We start from the raw sequence: 17,354 nt of genomic DNA, 5'->3' as shown, positions 1-17,354 counted from the left end.
TTCCTGAGGCGCTGAGCCCCGTCGAACTAACTCTTTGAAGCACCTACATCCCCCTGAGGCTGGGAAGCGCTAAGTGCCCCGATACACCGCCGCTGCCCGAGTCCTGCAGCACGAGAGCCAAGACGTAATCGGGTGCCCCAGACTCACCGCTGCTGCCCTAGGTGACTGCCACTGTCAGGAGGGCCGGCCGCCCCGCTCGAGGGCCCCGCGTCCGCTGAGGAGAAATAGGCGGTGTTATCCCCTGACGATCGCAGCCGTTCCCAGGAAACCCCCCTCTATCACGTGACGAGAGCGCCGGCCGCGTCTCAGGCCTCGCCCCCGCTCCCGCCCACGTCCAGCCTCCACAGAGCGCCGTAAGCACTCCCTGCGAGCGGCACTGCAACGGCGGGGGTGAAGCGACTCCGGGACTTCCCTGACATCGTAGAGGCCTGCGCAAGGGCCCCGGAGGGCCGAAGAGAACAGGTAACATCCCCGGGGAGGGGGGCGGAGATCCCAACAGCGCGGGAGGGCTGCCGAGAAGTCTCCAGTCTCACCGGAGGCAGCCCCCGCATCCGCCCCTCCCCGGGAAAGTCTAAGACTGGGCCGAGGGTGCTGAGGACACGCCGGGAGAAGTGGGACATCCCGGGCCTTAGCACATCGAGTGTATGAGGTGGGGAAAGAGCCACTAGGACAGCGCCAATGTGCCATCTGGAACCCCCCTTTTCCACTGAGGTGACTGTAAGCCATACCAGATCGTTCCTGTTACAAGGGGATAAGAACCCCAGTTATCGTGTCACTAGAAGAGCGGGTTGAAGAGCTAGTGGATTGATGAATTAATGTTGATTTACGGCATAAGTTGTTCACAGATATTAATGATTTCATGCTGATTTCCTCTATATGATATACCTAATGGATTAATGAATTCATGTTGTTTTACTGCATAAGTTGTTCACAGACAGTAATGAATCCATGCTAATCTATTGCTTATGCTATTCGAAGATAGTAATGAGTTTATGCTAATGAATTACATATGTTATCCGCAGATAGTAATGATTCCATGCTAATTTTCTGAATAGGAGTTATTTATAGATACAAATGAATTTATGCTAAATCACTTCCTGCTACGACCTACTACATAAAAGGTTTTGTTTTTAAACCCAAGTGGTGTGGTGTGTTATCATTGCGTGCGTAACTCTGCTTGGTTGGATGTGCGTGCTGTACGACTACGTTACACCAGAGGCCTTCGGGAGCCTTCCTGCCACGAGCCAGGCTACCTTTGTGAATTGGCAACCCCAGTTCCAACAATGAGTCAATAGTCAAAGAGTGGAATGTACTGAATGAGAAAAAGGTGTATTGACTATTGACTTCGTTGTGCATAACTGACTCCATTTTCTGAACTGACACCATTTTCTGTGCTCACACTTAGCTGCAAAGTGGGGAGGGTAGGTTTCTGCTCTTCACTTGTTTTTCGCTCCTCACTGACCAGAGTGAGCTGGATATTATCTGTGGAATGTGCAACTCTGCCTCAAAGTCAAAATGCGGGAGCTTGGCCAGCTTCCGTCTTGGCCTTGGTATTTAAGCTGTGAACCTTTGAGGGCCAAGTGGAAGCTCGCCGAAGAAAAGACGTATTGCTGTGGAGGTGACTGAATTTGAGTCCTGATCGAACTCCTTCCTGGGCTGGAGAAGGGCTCCCCAGCTTGAGTTGGCAAGGATGTTGCTTAATTGATCGGTGAGGTGTTCCTAACCATTTTGTATATATTTTCTACTCTTTGCTACTTGTATATACTGCATTTTATTCTAATTATTCATTTGAGTCATTTGATACTTGGGAGTCTGCATTTACTGATATATTTTGCCTACGGTTCTAAAATATTGCATTAATAAACTGGTGTGTGTTATTTTAAATGCACCTGAATTTGTTTTCTTTCCTCGCTTAAAGGGAGTGCTGCGTCCTTTCCTCGTCTTTAGGGCGTGCTGCTCAAAGTGTATTATTTAATGGTGCAGTGTTATATTTGCCTCCAAAGTGGGAGTGCAGTGTTTGGGTGCGTCCTTTTAGCGAAAAGCACATTCATTACACAAGTGGACATAGCATCAGGGCAAGGTGGGAATGGTTTCGAGGAGGAAGGTTAGGGAAGATGCATGTAGCTGTGCTAGGCTCAATTTGCACAGACGGCAGTGGGACAAAAAATGGCGAAAGAAAGGAGGAAGTGGCGAGAATGAGATCAATATAATCAACTTCCTGGTCGCAAAAGGAAGGAGTTCAAAATGTTTTCCAATATTCCAGATTGAAGATATCGGACATTCATGGCTTATCATCTTCATCATCTCTTGTATCATTACCCCAAAGTCCCATGTCCTGCTGCCAGTTGTAACGTATGGTGTAGGTTACTTCACAATACGGAAAAAGACAGAGAAATGCTTTGAAACAAGTTTCCTCCATTCCTCCCCATGTGTCATAAAAAGACGTTGCATTCCCAGCATCATCCTGTTTTACATAGCTCTGTGACAAGGAATGTAAGAAATTCTTGGAATCCAGCAGGCTCGAGAGTACAATGGTGTTCCCCCATAGTTTTTCCTTTGCTCTGCTCGACATACGTGAGGCAGTTTATATTCATGGAAATTCTCTTAGGAATGATTAGGAATAGATTCTCAAGAAGAAAACCAGGAGAGTGTAGTTTCCTGCAGGAGCTGAAGAAAATGTACACTACATGACCTTTTCTAGATTTTGGTTCTGCTCACTGGTAAAGACTCTGGTTAACACAATTTTTAAGGTACTGTGCTTCTGCATCAGAAAACTGTGCCATGTTTAATGATTGTTTGTTTAAAACCCTCCACTTTTGTATTTTTCGACCCGCCATTATAGGTGTATTCTGTTGTTGTTTTTCCAGATGCATATGCATGCAGTACATACAGTTTTGTTCACATGTCTAAACTTTTAGGGGAATATTTACGAGCCCCTTTCCTTCACTCTTGCTCCAAGCAATGTGGTGCAAGAGCGACGTAAATAAAAAATGAGCCAAAACAAGAAAACATCTGGTAGCTGTGCATTCAAGGGTTGGATGTGTTCAGAGGAATACCAAAAAACAAACTTCTCAAAGCATCCTAAGTGTACAGATTTGGTACACAGATGCCTGGCTGCCAGGATGACACCAACTACTTCTGGAGAAAGGATGTGAAAATATGTGTCTGCTAGTCCAGCGTTACCATTCAGTCTCTTGGATCCAGGGCACCATTTCCATGATCTAGAGCACCTATTGATTGGACAATATGCTCTTCCAGCAGGAGAGGTGCACATTGATATGACCTCCTACCAGCCGCTTGTGCATAGCCAAAGAGAATTTAAAGAGGTTTTGCAGCGGCTGAGGGTGGGAGCAACTGAGGTTTCGGTAGCTGTTGCCCCTGAGGGCCTGGATGCTGGCCACTCCCTAGAAAGGAGTGGAAAGTCTGTTATTGCTCAGGCGCATATTGCCTCTGCCTCAGCTGGTAGCCTCTACATGTTGCTGTTGGGGGAACTGCTGACCTGGTGGAACTAAGAGCAGGCAGTGCCTTTACTTTACTTGAACCTTTCAAGGGTGGTGTCTGACATTACTCTGAAAAGGCTAGAGCCGCCAGAGTGCCTGTCCATGTGGGACTGCTGGATGTTGGATAAGGAGCTATGGAGCGAATCCAGATGTGGCACGTAAGCACCATGCTGGTGCCGACTACCTTAGACAAACAGACTAGAGTGCCCGGATCAGATTTCATAGAATATTATGGCTCATATTGCCCATTCAAGATCAGCTTTTGCAAGGTTTGATGAACGTTATCTGAGACTATTGGCAAGATCTCCTCCACTTTGTCCCATAATGCATGCCTATATCTGTCCAGGATGAATCTGGTATTAACCACCCTGAGGGTAAGGCTGGCTGTGGAGAATACCAGTTTGACGAATGCTTCCATCCTTTTTGATTCCCTGTCAGATGGAGTGGTAGGGAATGCAATGTGGTTCTAGCAGATGAGACTCTCTGGAGTGGGATGTTATGATAGGAAGTTTGGGTCTCCGGAAGCAGTCCAGTTCCACCTCGCCTCTTGCCTATTGAATGAAGAGCAAGATCCTGGTTTTGACAAGGTTCCTTCCCGAACATCAGCTAAAGCCTTGTTAAAGGAGATCAGAGGCTCCTGAGAGGATTGTACAGGGTTAAGGACCACTGTCAGGAGCATAGTCTTGCCTTCTTGTGTTGGTAGGACAAAGTCAAGTGCCTCAGCCACTCACCAGATTCCATAGCCATAGTGTGATAGGGAAGGAGAGGGCAATGTCTGGGGAGATGTTCAGACCACTGGCATCCTAAAGATCATTAAAAAATAATGCCCTAATCAGATTGGTTATCGTCCTCATTAACATTGCCTCTGTAATCATTAATGACGGGCATAGTAGGGCTCAGAGTGGGTAAATTGTCTAGGTCTGGCCATTGGAACACGGGTCTCTGAATCTGACAATGCAATCTGCTACCTTACAGTGTTGGTAAAGTCAGGATCAACATCGAAACACAGGCCGGTGTCATTGGTCATTGCGCTAAACATGGCGCTGTGCATGGCAGAAAAAATATAATCATTCAATTTAACCTAAATTGGTAAGTGTATGTTCCTACCTATTACCTCTCACTTTCCTACTGGAATCTAGCAGCTGGAACCCTGAGAATGCAGTGTCATTCCTAAGGGAATGAGAGCAAATACTGGATGTAGCGTAACAAGTGGCCAGAAAGTAACCTCTACTAAGACATTGTTACAACACCCAAAGTGTACCTCAAAAAGCCCCACATATTTATGCTGGAATTTATTTAGCCCGTTTAGACATAAATGTTTCGTGGACAACCACATTTGATCCAAAATTGCATATACCTTTTCTGGTGTTCTGTGTCTATCGGCATACTTTTTATATCTTTGTTTCACGTGTACGTTTTCCTGCGAGTGGGGAATTACTGAGGAGTTTGCAGCTCACCAGCTCTTTGGATGAATGCCATATGTAAAGAAAAAAGAGGAAAAACACAGAGATTTATCTATGGAACTGGTTTATGCAAATTCAGACGTCCACAAGTACTTTCTCAAATCTGATCTATCGTTTAAGGTTTGGCATCTAATATATTGTTCAAGACACTGATTTACTCTCTCAATCTGACTTCTCTGTTTGTGGGTGATGGCTAGAGGAAAGCTTTACCTCAATGTCCATCAGACTACATAAAGTTCTCCAAACGTGAGAGATGAATCGTGGATCACAATCTTAAATGAGTACAGAAGGTATTTCATGTAATGGGATTATGGCCTGTGTAAATACTTATGCCAAACTCTTAGATATGGGGAGACCTTTCAAAGGGGAGCAATTGCGCCATCTTAGTCAAGTTACCTGAACTGTATTGAAAACTTTGGGTGTACGTGGTAGTTCCACAATGAAATCTAAGGACACAGTATGTCTAAGTGGTGGTGGGACAGGAATGGGCATCAGTGACTCTGTAGCAGCTGCATGTGTAATTTTTCCTTGATCACATGTGACACACATTTCCATACATCTTCGAGAGTCTTTTACGCTGGCCTGGGTGGAGCTTGCATAGTAATTCTTTGTTTCATGGCCTAAAAGGCCTCTTATGCCTCTTTATCCCACTGAAAATGCGCCCCCGTTTTGAGAAAGTCTTGAAATGGGAGAGACCAAAATGGAAAACTGATTTATGAAATGCAGATAAAAGCTGACAAAGCCCAGAAAACCTTGCACTTTCTTCACACACTGCTTGGACCTTCTTCATGTCCATTTGAAAGTCCCTTTCAAGAGATGACAAAACCCAGGGATTCGATCTGTTCAACATGAAATATGCATTTTTCCAATTTCTCATACAAATGATGCTCCCTCCATTTCCTCAAGATGTTTTTAACATGTTCAATGTGTTCTTCTAAGTAACTGGAAAAGTTTGTGACATCATCAACATACACAACTGCATTGCTATTGATGTGCTCTTGTAATGCCTCATTTATGAAGTATTGGAATGTGGCAGGGGCATTAAAACACCCAAAGGACATAACTAAGTATTCATAGTGGCCAATCGTAGGCCAGAAGTCTGTCTTCCATTCACAAGCCCTCTGAAACCTCAGTAAGTGGTAGGCTCCCCAAAGATCCAATTTGCTGAAGATAGTGGCTTTTTTGACTTGATCTAGTAAACATGAAAACAGAGGAAGAGGATAGCTATTCTTTATCGTTATGCAATTAAGAGCTCTATAATCTATGCAAGTCTCAAACTCTCCTCCCTTTTCATGAAGCAATGGAGACAAAACTACTCAATGAGTTGCGCAGGTGAACCCAATTTCTAAGAGTTCATCTAAATACCCCCTTAAATGAAGGTTTCCTTGCTCCGTGAGAGCAGAAATCCAGCTACATGGTAATTGTGCACATTGCTGGAGGTCTATCCTGCAGTCAAGGTCTGTGAGGGGTTAAGAGAGTTGCTTTATTTTTATCTAATACATCTGTGAAACATTAAGGGATGTCTTAATAGTTCACTCCTAGGGTACCATGAACATGTTTCTGACTCAATTGAGTCTTCTGTAAACTATGTTGTTGGCATTAGATAAATGGAAAAGTTACTGTCCCAAAAGCCCAGTCGATCAAAGGATTATTTTGTTACAACCAAACTACCCCCAAAATGGCTCAAAATTGAGGAACAGTCCTGATATCAAAACAAATTGATTCCTAGTGAATCTTAGTCATCTCCAACATCATTTGTATGGTTTGGGAGACTACTGGACTCAACAAGATCTCTCTACCATCTATAATGCGGATACCTTCAACCTTGTCCATGGACACCATAGGGATACCCAATTCCTTGGCAAATGACAAATCCATTAGGTTACCAGTGGCACCAGAATCAATCAATAAATCTAAAGAAATACTATTGTTAAGTTCCCATTTGAAAGCGTTTGATAGGAAGTTCACAGCTAGTATTGCGAAAACCCTAAAATACCTTTTCATCTTAACTACCCGGTAGTTGGGTCTTTACAATCACTGGGCTTAAGCGTATCCCGCTTCCTTTCAGGCCATAGATGGGGTTCTAGACCTTTCTTTAGGTTTACTTTTACAATCTTTAAGGACATGTCCAGTCCTTCCACAATTTAGGCAAAGTTTATTATCTCTGCGTCTTTGTCTGTCCTCATTGGAAATAGAACCACAGATTCCCCCAATTTGCATAGGTTTTGGCTCATCACCTTGCTCCCAATCTTCTTCTCTTGGGCTATGAATATTCTTGGTTCTGCTTTTACTCATTTGGATATTCTTGCTCTCAATCTATGGCCTAACCTGACAAACAAGTCAATAACGTCATCACAGTCCTCTGGCGGATCAACTACCTGTGCCAATACGTCCTTCAGGTTGTCTCTTAAACCCCTATAGAACAAGGAAGCTCTCTTCTTCCTAGGCCATCCAGATTTCACTACCAGTCTATTAAATGTAGGTAGATAATTAATTTGTTCCTAATTCCTTTGTTTTAGAATAAGTAATTTGGTATCTATGGATTGCAGGAAATTTGGGTCTAACCGCTGTGTAAACTGGTAAATTTCAGTTTGAGACTGTTGAAATGCCTATCGTAAATCCTTGGTTTCATTTTGTTAAGCAACTAGTACACTCATCACATCTGCCAAAGACTGGTTCAGGGATTCCATCTTGCTTAGACAAGAATTGTAAACAAGAGCCTGTAATTCAGTAACGTCTGGGCAAAACTAACCCTAATTTGGCTGCATTAATCTTATATGAGCAAAATAAGAATGCTAGAAGCTCATTCCCTATGTCTCCCGAGCCTTGCACTCACCTGAGAAACAAATATAACGTCAGGTGAGAACAGCATTCAGGGGAAAGGGGAAGTGGTGAAAACAACAAAGATGGCGTCCTTGAGGTCCTTCAAGATGACTGTCTCAGTTCACCATTCTGCAGATTCCCTAAGTGTTCTAGTATCATCGTGCATATGCTAGAATGTAATGTGTTTTGCTTAGGACCTTCCCTTCTAAATGAAAATATATAACCATGCAAATTAACCGAAATGGTTAGTGTTTTTTTTTTTACAAATTACCTCCCACTCTCCCACTCTCCCAACTAGAATCTAGAAGCTGGACTTCCGAGAGTGCAGCATCATTTCTAACAGAATGAAAACAAATACAGGGTACAGTTTAATAAGTACTCAGAAACTGATTACTACTAAGACTGCGCTACAGCAACCAAAGTTTACCCTAAAAAATATAAAATGATACAGGGTCTAAGGCAGACCAAATAAGTTTGTAATCAAATCACTGTAGGAAGCTGGCTCTGTATATTCTATACAAAAGTAAGGTATAGTGTGCACAGAGTTCATTGGATCTCCAGAGGGTATAGCAGAGGCTAAATTAGATCATCTCTAACAGCTCTAATTGTGGTAGTGTGGTCGAACAGTTAGGCTTATCTTTCAATCAATCAATCAATCATGAAATTTGTAAAGTGCACTACATACCCGTAAGGGTTTCAAGGTGCTGGGGGTGGAGGGGGGAGGGTGCTGCTGCTACTGGTCGAAGAGCCAGGTCTTGAGTTGTCTCCTAAAGGTCAGCAGGTCTTCAGTTTGTCGTAGGTAGAGGGGGAGGGTGTTCCAGGTCCTGGCGGCACGGTGGGAGAAGGACCTGCCCCCGGAGGTTGTTCTACGGATGCGCGGGACCGTGGCTTGGACGTGGTCAGCAGAGCAGAGTTTCCTGTTGGGTACGTAGAAGGAGAGTCGATTGTTGAGATAGGCTGGTCCGGTCTTGTGGAGTGCCTTGTGCGCGTGAATCAGGAGCTTGAAGGAGATTCTCCTGTCGATGGGGAGCCAGTGCAGGTTCCTCAGGTGGGGGGTGATGTGGTCGCGGTGCGGGATGTCGAGGATCAGGTGTGCAGAGGCGTTCTGGATTCTCTGTAGTCTGTTGATGAGCTTGGACGAGGCTCCGGCGTAGAGGGCGTTTCCGTAGTCGAGTCGGCTGCTGACTAGGGCCTGGGTGATTGTTTTCCTCGTGTTAGTCGGATCCATCTGTAGATCTTGCGGAGCATGTGGAGGGTGTTGAAGCAGGTGGAGGAGACTGCGTTGACTTGTTTGGTCATGGTGAGTTTTGAGTCTAGGATGATTCCCAGGTTGCGTGCGTGGTCGGTGGGGGCCGGGGGGGTCCCCAGTGCTGCAGGCCACCATGAGTCGTCCCATGCTGAGGGGTTGGGCTCGAGGATGAGGATCTCCGTCTTGTCTGAGTTCATCTTAAGTCAGCTTTCCTTCATCCAGTCGGCAATTGACTTCATTCCCTGGTGGAGGTTGGATTTGGCGGTGAGAGGGTCCTTGGTGAGGGAGAGGATCAGCTGCATGTTGTCGGCGTAGAAGATTATGTTGAGGTCGTGCTGTCGGGCGATGCGTGCTACTGGTGCCATGTAGAAGTTGAACAGCGTCGGGCTGAGGGAGGATCCTTGAGGGCCGCCGCAGATGATCTCGGAGGCCTCCGACCGGCACGGGGGAGGCGGACTCTCTGAGTTCTGCCAGAGAGTAAGGAGGTGGTCCAATCCAGGGCTTTCTCCCGGATCCCTGCGCCTTGGAGTCACATGCGTAGTGTGCGGTGGCAGACGGTGTCGAAGGCAGCGGGGAGTTCCAGGAGGATGAGGGCCGCCGTCTCGCCGTTGTCTAGAAGGATCCTGATGTCGTCTGTGGCGGCGATGAGGCCGGTCTCGGTGCTGTGGTTGCTGCGGAATCCTGATTGGGACAGGTCCAGGATGTTGTTGTCTTCGAGGTGACGGGTGAGCTGGGTGTTAACTATCTTCTCGATGACCTTTGCTGGGAGTGGAAGCAGGGAGATGGGTCGGAAGTTCTTGAGGTCGCTCGGATCCACCTTGGGTTTCTTCAGTAGGGCGTTGATCTCTGCGTACTTCCAGTTCTCAGGGAAGGTGGTGGTCTCGAAGGAGAGGTTGATGATGTTGCGCAGGTGGGGTGCGATGGAGTTGCTGGCTTTGTTGAAGATGTGGTGCGGGAGAGGGTCGGGCGGGGATCCGGAGTGGATTGTGCCCATGGTCTTGATTGTGTCTTCAATGCTCACGTTGGCCCAGGTTGTCAGGGTGTCATGGGCGGTGGGGTACGGTGGGTCCGGTGCCGCGAGGTCTGCAGGGGTCATCTGGGGTTTTAAACTGTCATGGATGTCGGTGATTTTCCGGTGAAAGAAGGTGGCGAGGGAGTCGCACAGGGCTTGCGATGGTGGGATGTCGTTGGCACTGGAGCTGGGGTTGGAGAGTTCCTTCACGATGGTGAAGAGCTCCTTGCTGTTGTGTGCATTGTTGTCGAAGCGGTCTGTGAAGGAGGTCTTTTTGGCGGTCCTGATGAGGTGGTGGTGGTTGCGGATGGCGTCTTTGTGGGCAGTGCGGCTGTCTGGCATCTTGTCGCTGTGCCATTTGTTCTCTAATTTCCGGCAGGTGCGTTTAGAGTCGAGGATATCTGGTGTGAACCAGCTGACTCTTTTGCTGGTGTCTCTGTTGGTGTTTTTTTTTTCAGCGGGGCTATGGTGTTGGCGCAGTCGTTCATACAGCATTCGAGGGTGAGTGCACCCTCATCGGGGTTGGTGGGGTTGGTCGGAGGGTTGAGTGCGAGGCTTGTCTCCAGTTGTTCTTCAGTGACTTTGCCCCAGCAGCGGCGGGGGGTCTGTGGGGTGCGGTGGTGTGTGAGGGGTTTTCGGAAGGAGAAGTGGATGCAGTGGTGGTCTGCCCAGGTGAGTTCGGAGGCATGGCTGAAGGTGACATGGGGGCTTGAGGAGAAGATGGTATCAAGTGTGTGACCGGCGATGTGGGTCGGCGTCATGACGAGCTGTTTCAGTCCGAGGTTAGCGAGGTTGTCGATCAGGGTGGAGGAGTTGTTGTCGTTGTTGTTCTCCAGGTGATAGTTCTGGTCTCCGAGGAGGATGTAGTCGGTGGAGGTCAGCGCGTGTGTGCTGATGAGGTCGGCGATGGAGTCGCAGAATTGAGGCCGGGGTCCTGGTGGTCTGTAGATGAGGGTGCCTCTTAGGGTGGTCTTGGGGTCCGTGTGGATCTGGAAGTGTATGTGTTCGGCGGTGCTGAGGGTGTCGTTGTTGTTTGTTGAGACCCTGATGGTGTTTTTATGGACAATGGCGATTCCTCCTCCGGCCCTTTTGGTGCGGTCTCTGTGGGTGATCTTGTACCCGTCCGGGATGGCTGTGGCGATGTCTGTCGAGGAGGCTTCGTTCATCCAGGTCTCGGTCAGGAAGGCGACGTCCGGTGATGCAGTGTCGATTAGGTCCCAGAGTTCGACGGCATGTTTGTGTGCGGAACGAGTGTTGATCAGGATGCATCTTAGCTGGTTGGGTCCCGTCGTGGCAGGCGTCTCGGTGCTTTCGAGGCAGGAGAAGCTGCAGTTCCGGCAGGTGAAGGGACCGTGGGTGCGCTTCGGGGCGGCCTTGCAGCAGGTGTGGCTCCTTCCTGGGTTGAGAGCGACGAGGATGTTGGCATCGTAGTGGAGGCGGCGGTTCTCGTGGCTGGTGCGGGGGCCAGGGGTTCTGGTGCTGGGTGCCGTCCAGGCGCGGACGGGCGCAGACAGGCTTGCCTTAGGCGCGCCGGTGGCGCGCCTGCTGCACGCGGCCGCCATATATGGGGAGGTGGGGAGGGAGGAGCAGCTGGGAGACGGGAAGCAAGTGACGGGTGGATCGAATGGGTGCAGAGGGGGTGGGGCCGCAGGGGAGGCAGCGGCGGGGATAGGGGAAAGGAGACCGGCGCGGGGCACAGACTCGAGAAGGGGGCACAGAAGTCCAAAAAAGCACAAGGGGTGCAAAATCAAAGGGGCACAGAAGGCACAGAAGTCAGTGGTACAGAATATATGGGGGCACAGAGTTTGGCGAGGGGTACAGAAATCAGAAGGGGGCACGGAAGCAAAGCGGCGACCGGGGGGCAGGGGGGCACAGAAGAGGAGCGGGCAGACAGTTACATTTACACAAGCAACAGGCAACAAGCGGAAACTAACCTAAGGCCACCACTGGCCACCAGGGATGAGGCGCAGGTGGAAGCCTGCGGGTGGTGGAGGGCCTCGACTTCACCGGCGGCAGCAGAGACAGCGGGGGTGCAGGCGGAGCTGCAGCGGGGGAGCGACCTACCAGGGAAGGGCAAGGGTCGCTCTCCTCACCGCGCAGCAGGCACCATATATGGGGAGGTGGGGAGGGAGGAGCAGCTGGGAGGCGGGAGGCGAGGGATGGGTGGAGCGAATGGGCGCAGAGAGTGCAGGGCCGCAGGGGAGGCAGCGGCGGGGACGGGGGAAAGGAGACCGGCGCGGGGGCACGGACTCGAGAAGGGGGCACAGAAGTCCTAAAAAGTACAAGGGGTACAAAATTATAGGGGCACAGAAGGCATAGAAGTCAGTGGTACAGAATATAAGGGGGCACAGAGGTTGGCGAGGGGTACAGAAATCAGAAGGGGGCACGGAAGCAAAGCGGTGAGCGGGGGGCAGGGGGGCACAGAAGAGGAGCGGGCAGACAGTTACAGGCACACAAGCAACAGGCAACAAGCGGAAATTAACCTAAGACCACCACTGGCCACCAGGGATGAGGCGCAGGTGGAAGCCTGCGGGTGGTGGAGGGCCTCGACTTCACCGGCGGCAGCAGAGACAGCGGGGGTGCAGGCGGAGCTGCAGCGGCGGGGAGCGACCTACCAGGGAAGGTCAAGGGTCTTTAGGTGTGTTAAGCATTTATTGTAGTCACTCAGGCAGGAACTGATGGCACACACTCAGAGGCTGAATCCAGACTGTTAGACCTGGTCCCATTGGCGTGGGTCTCCCTTCCATTTTTGCACTGTTTCCTCCTATGTTTTTGCTATGATTTTGCTGGTTTAGATGCTTTGGGCACTTTGCCACTGCTATTCAGTGCCAAAGAGCAAGTGCTCCCTATTGTAAAATGTTATAATGGATTAGTGACTCCATGATTGGCTTATTTGATTTACTTGTCAGACCCTAGTACAGTGCACAATATGTGCCCAGGGCCCATAAATCAAATGCTGCTGGTGGGCTTGCAGCACTGGTTGTGCCACCCACAGAAGCAGCTTGTAAAATTTGGCTCAGGCAGGCCATTGTAGAGCCTGTGTGCAGTCTGGGACTGCCATGTCGACTTGGCAAGTGCACCCACTTGCCAGTCCCTAAACCTTTCCTTTTCTACATGTTAGCCACCCCTATGGACAGGGTGCATTGTATGTGAAAGGTAGGACATGCCCTGAAGTGTGTGGCATGTCCTAACAGTGAATTACAGCCAATTTTGTTTTTCACTATTGCAAGGCTATCTGTTCCCATAGGCCAGAATGGGCAGTTTGATTATAACATCCTATAATCCTAACTGCCCCTAGGAACGAGATCGGAAAATAAAGCTTAGTATGCCTGAATTCAGAATGTTAAAATACATCTGTTAGTGTGGGTGATTTTTATATTCTGTGTTTGAAAATACCACTTTTAGAAAGTAGGTATTTTCTTGCCTAACCATCCAGCATGCCTCTTCTAGGTTTGTGTATTCCATGTCTGGTTTGTGAGTGACAGGGGCCTGGAGAGGGCCTTGGCTCCAGCAGTCTGATGGGTCAGGGCTGGGCTGAATAGGCCCCATAGGCCCTCAATTGAATAGATAGTCGGGGCGGAGACCTGAGCCTTCATGGAATAGAGAGTAGGGGGAAGAGTTTTCCTTTCAGCTACCTGGGCCAGGTCTGCTTTCAACAATGCTGTCTCCCCCTCCTGCCAGGAAGCTGCATGAGAGAGGACAGAACTAGTTTTGGCTGGGCACAGACACTCTCTACCTTCAGAGAACAAAGGATTTTGTAGTATAAATATTGGGGCCCAGACCCCAGAACTTTAGATCACTTCTGGGAATCAAGACAAACCTTTACCAAGGAGAGAAACCAAGGAAGCTGGAGGAGGAGACTGCCCCTGTGCTGTTTGCTGTTTGGGTTTGCCTTCAGTGGTTACTCATTGCCAAGGAAAGGAGAAAAGGAACTCTGTGTGTACTCTAACTTTCTTGAGGAAGATCTCCAAGGGTTTGAAGTTGAGCTTGCCTCCTGTTCTGAAGTCTCAGGGACACAAAGACTTCACCACCAGCTCCCCCTGAATTTTCTAGCTGGGAATTCTACCTGCAGATAGGTGCCTCCTGTTGTTTTGGGCCCTCTAGAGACTGAGTGTCGCTGGGAGCTCGAAGCACGACACAACGAGGAAGAAGTGTGTCACCGCCGCAGCAGTTACCGTCGCATCGCCAAGGAAGCGTGTCGCCACCGCAGCTGTTCGCTGTCGTATTGCCGAAGAGGCGTATCGCATCACCGAAGAAGCGTGTCGCCGCCGCAGATGTTGCCATGGCATCACCCCTGAAGCATGTTGCAGGGCCTGTCACGGCTCAAGAAACCATCGATTTTGCCACACAGCTGTCGGGTGTGCACGCATCGCATCCACGTTGTCGCATCGCATCAAAGACGCCATTTTGTTGCATCACACCGGATCGTTGCATCGCATCGAGGAGCCATCTTGTCGCATCATAACCGTAAACGCAGTAAGAAACCGATGCATCACCTTCCCTGCAGTAAGGAACCGACACATCACTTTCCCCGAATCAAGGAACCGACGCATCACCTTATCTGTTACCCTTTTGTTTGTTTTCCGTGACACATCCAAGGTACGTTGAGAGTAAAGTGTCACATTTACCATCTACATTGAACTAAGCTATTTCTACCATCTGAAAGTCAGATTTTTATTACTGTATTGTGGATTTTTGTTTTTTGGTCTTTTGTTAAGTCTAGATGAAGAATACTTATTTTTCTAAACTGGTGTGATGTCTATCTGTAGTGTTTTCACTGTATTTCTGTATGTGTTCACAAATGCTTTACACACTGCCTTTGAGATAAGCCTGCCTGCTCGTGCCTAGCTACCAAGGGGGTGAGCAGGGGTTATGTTAGGAGTGTAGCCCCCTTACCCTGACTCGAAGCAAGGGCCCCTACCTGGTCAAAGGTACCTACCTCTGCCAACTAGAGACCCTCCATTTCTAACATTCAGACCAATTGTGTAAGTATAAAAAAGGTATACTTCGGTTTCATTTCTAGAACCAAGCAGAACTTGGCACAGGTAAATAAAATATTCTTTCAAATGCAAGACTGTACACACAAATGCAATTGTAGATGGAATTGGAATCGTTACAGGTTTGCATTTGCTTTCAAAACAGCACAAAATTCATGAACATTACTTTGGATTACTTTTGTGTTGCTTTTTAGTTGCATTCACTATTCGGGGTGATATGCCTAGATATCACACCGGGCGTTCTACAATACACAGGTAAACAACACAATTTACGTTTCAAAGCATAGTTACTTTTGTTGCATACAAAAAGCAGGTCGACACAGAACATCGCAGAGGAAAAACCACAACATGGGTTCCTATGGGGCAAAAGAGTGGTATTGGATTTGCAGGTAAGTAAGCAATTTACAATGCTGGGTGTCTGGGCTTAGAACCAAGGTTCCCCAAGGCTCAAGAAGGCACTTGGGTTGTACCATCAGCGGCACTAGGGCAGCTGGGTGCAGAGTGCAGGGGCCCACTGTTAGCCAATGGGTTTAGGGGGCCTTCGGTCAGGGGCTGCTCTTGAGCAGGTCACTGGGTTGTGGGAGCAAAGCTCCTGGGGTAAAGATCAGCACTGCAGGGGCTAACAATCAGCACAAGAGCTACATCACCAGCGGCACGGAGGCGGCTGGATGCAGAGTGCCAAGAAGACATTGGGAGCCCTAGTGATTTCAATAGAGATCTGTGGTTTGGAAGAAATGCTGCATGCTCGGTCAAGGATGTTTCCTGGGGGCAACCACTGTCAAGAAAGGTAAGTTGGATTATTGAGGGATGCCTGGACACTGTCGGTCGTGCCAACCATAGGCCGTGGGGTGCAGGGGTGTTTTTAGGCGTCAGGTTTTCTTACCAGCTCCAGTCGCGGTCGGGGAGACCCCTCAGATTGAAGCTTCAGGCATTGTGTAGCATATCGAGGTAGGTCAGGGATTGCTGGTTCCCAGGTCAGGATTGCTGGGGAGACCTTCTAAAGATGTTGGGCCACTCAAACTTGGGCCATGAGTGTCAGGTGCAGAGTGGTGCAGAACCATGGAGCATGCTGGATCCGGGGTCTGTGATGGAGTCTTTGGTTGAGCAAATTCGCTGCTCACGAGAGACAGAGTCTGTAGTAGAAGGCAGGGCAGATCCATGTTCTGGATGGCTGCTGGACATGCCGGTATTTCGCTGGGAGCAAGTCAAAGTCGGGACAGGCCGGTAGGGCTGGGGCCAAAGCAGTTGTTGTCCTCTTCTTCCTCGTTCAGCATGGCTCCTTGGTCCTTCTTCTTTCTTCTTCTTCCATCTGAGGAGTTTAGGGGCATTACAGGGGTGTACAGGTTGGGACCAATGGGTCCCTTCTTTGGGGTGAGTACACCTCCTATTATGCCACCCTCCATTTGGAGGAGGGCATGAGCCACTCTTGGATTGGAGGTGTCCCGTCATCTTCACAATCTAGGGGACTGAGATGTGTGCTTCACCTCCCCTCCCCAACCTGAGTTGACACACCTCTCTCCCTAACTTGGTTTTCCCACCAATTCTCCTGTCGAATGTGGGGGTCAGAACTGGTGGAAGCCAGTTGCTGGGGGCAGCAAAAGGCAGGGTCAGCTAACAAACGTGGCAGGACTTTGAAGCTTCCCCTTCGTGGACCCAGCTCATCCTGGGGGAGGAGGCATGACAACTCTGCCCAGGATGGGCTTTGTTTCTGGACCCAGAGAGCAGAGACCCTCTACCGAGAGTTCCAGAAACTTGTCTGGTGATGGCAAGTGGTGGGCAGCCATTCAGGAAACACACCAGGGCTGGTCGTTTTCAGGGGGCATCTCTAAGATGCCTTCTGAGTGCATTTTACAGTAAAACCCACACTGGCATCAGTGTGGGTTTAACGTGCTGAGACGTTTACTACCAAACTTCCCAGGTTTCAGTAAAGCAATTATGTAGCTGTAGAGTTCGTAATGACCATCTCCCAGACCATATACTCTTTATGGCTTTACTGCACGTACAATGACTAAGAATGGACTTAGACCACAGGCAGTGGGTTACACGCATGTCTACTCTTCACTTTTCAGAGGAATGGCAGTGTGGGTGTGGTTGGTACAGGGTCTATAAGGGTGGCACAATAGGTGCCGCAGTCCTTATAGTCCTTCCCTTGTCACATAGCCCTTGGTACCCATTGTGCCTTTTACAAGGGGCTTACCTATGGCCAGGGATGTGCCATTTGTGAATACAAAGGTACAGTTTGGGTCACTTTTTTCAAATGAATCCCCACTTCATTCTCAAGGAGCCCACAATTTTACATTCAAGTGAACA

General features: G+C 48.8%; 1 long non-coding RNA gene across 3 annotated transcripts in view; it reads right to left on the bottom strand.

Annotated features, from left to right (window-relative positions):
* Positions 1-17,354, bottom strand: part of LOC146805161 (uncharacterized) — a 245,637-nt gene that overhangs the window by 191,458 nt on the left and 36,825 nt on the right. For 2 of the 3 annotated variants that reach the window (XR_014967794.1, XR_014967795.1), the window contains exon 2: positions 4,858-4,962. The exons of the other annotated variant lie outside the window; for it this stretch is intronic. This is a non-coding gene — a long non-coding RNA (uncharacterized LOC146805161). The remainder of the gene's footprint in view (positions 1-4,857; positions 4,963-17,354) is intronic. 3 annotated transcript variants of the gene reach the window in all.

The sequence above is a fragment of the Triturus cristatus genome, chromosome 8 (assembly GCF_964204655.1).
Source record: "Triturus cristatus chromosome 8, aTriCri1.1, whole genome shotgun sequence".
Classification (NCBI taxonomy): domain Eukaryota; kingdom Metazoa; phylum Chordata; class Amphibia; order Caudata; family Salamandridae; genus Triturus; species Triturus cristatus.
This window is presented reverse-complemented; position numbering and strand designations above follow the sequence as displayed.